Raw genomic sequence first — 1,805 nt, 5'->3', positions numbered from 1 at the left:
CGGAGCCCGGCCGGGCCCCATGGGTGTAGGCCCGGCCACCAGGCGGTCACCAACGAGCCCCACCTCCAGGCCTGGCTCCAAAGGGGGGCACCAGTGACCCGCGTCCGGGCAAGGGAAACTGAGTTTCATTTATTTTATTCATCATAAAGGGTTCTTGAGCCCTGCTTTGTCTGGTCCCTCACCTCGGACTTGTTTGCCATGCGTGACCCTGCCAGGGGCATCAAGTCCCAGACAACTTAGCTCCTGGGATCATATATATATATATATATATATATATATATATATCATGGTCATGTGTCATATGTTTGACATAAAAAGAGATCTAAGATACTGCAAAGCATTTCATTACCATAACGCATGGCGATAAATTGAAATTCTTTAGTTCTTTGGGGCTCACATGTCAGTAAGTGTGTTTCCTCTAAATGTCAGTCATGATATAATTGATCGCATAAAAGCCACAAAATGACGTGCAACGTACTCTAGCTTCTAATGAGGAAAATAGTATCTCTGTCATTACCATAGCAAACCTGCATTATTTTAAGAAATTTTTATTTGAAAGGACTGACCCCTCACGTTACTTGCTAGCACTGTATGCATATTGAGGTAGAGTATTATACTAAAATGCAAACTCAGTGTCTTTGTATTTAGCATATTTATTGGCTTTATTTTCTGACCACTCTCAATTCCTTCAGTTCTGACTGGCCATTGCATTGTCGCAAACAAACTTCTGCAAAATAAAAAAAGTTGATTATTTCATGGGTCAGTAATACTAAAATTATTCACATTTTGGTGAGTGCCATGAGTTGCAAGCAAAACACTGACCTGAGAGTCTTTTTTGTTCCAAATATCCATTATTAAATGCAGAACAAAAGCCTACATATTATTAATCTGAAGATTTTTGAAACCATGTCAACAAAACCTCCAGTATGTAAAAGATGAAGTAATGCCCATGATATGCGAATGAAAGCAGCAGAAAGTCTCGTGAATTTAAGATTTTCTACGATACTCTCTCATTGTACCGTAACCTAAGCATGGCCTTTTGGATTGCATATTTTGTCTTACAGTAATATACAATACAATATTAACAATTACATCTGAAGCATTGGGGTTATTACATAATAGATTACCTTTTCCTATAAATAAAGCAAGTGCCATCACCCCTCAAAAGTAAATTTTTTGGTAATAGTCATAATGCTGATGCAGTGTGTTTTTGCGAAAGAAGCGATCTTAAAATTTAAGTAGGGACTTAAGAAGATGTACCAAGGACATGAGGGAATTTTCTCTGTGGTAAGTAGAGACCGTACTAGATTTAATAAACCTCTATGTAGCATCCTGAAATAACAGAACTGGGGGTGATGAGAAAGGGAGTGATGAATGTACGTGTGTGTGTGTGTGTGTGTGTGTGTGTGTGTGTGTGTGTGTGTGTGTGTGTGTGTGTGTGTGTGTGTGTGTGTGCGTGGTAAGGGATGACAGTTAAACTGGGATGTCTTAATACCTTGACATAAACATACACACAGATTAATGAAGCCTTGGGAGATTGCAAGGAAAGGGATAAGATTGCTTATCGATCCATATCAAAATTTTCATGCTAATCCCTGCCAGGAGACAGCGTGTCTTGTATCAGAGTTAATAATCTGATTTCTAGGCTGTCCAAGACAATTCTAGCCAACGTGAGGCCCTAATCACAGCGCCGTCTTCCCATTTGAAAACGGCTGCCTTCGTCCAGCAGAACTCCCCCTCTCTTATACGTCCCACCATTCCACCCGCTTGGCCCTCTGGCCCCTGCCACCAACTCGGACAGTGAT

This window comes from Hippocampus comes, unplaced genomic scaffold, assembly GCF_001891065.2.
Source record: "Hippocampus comes isolate QL1 unplaced genomic scaffold, H_comes_QL1_v1.1 scaffold94, whole genome shotgun sequence".
Lineage (NCBI taxonomy): Eukaryota > Metazoa > Chordata > Actinopteri > Syngnathiformes > Syngnathidae > Hippocampus > Hippocampus comes.
This window is presented reverse-complemented; position numbering follows the sequence as displayed.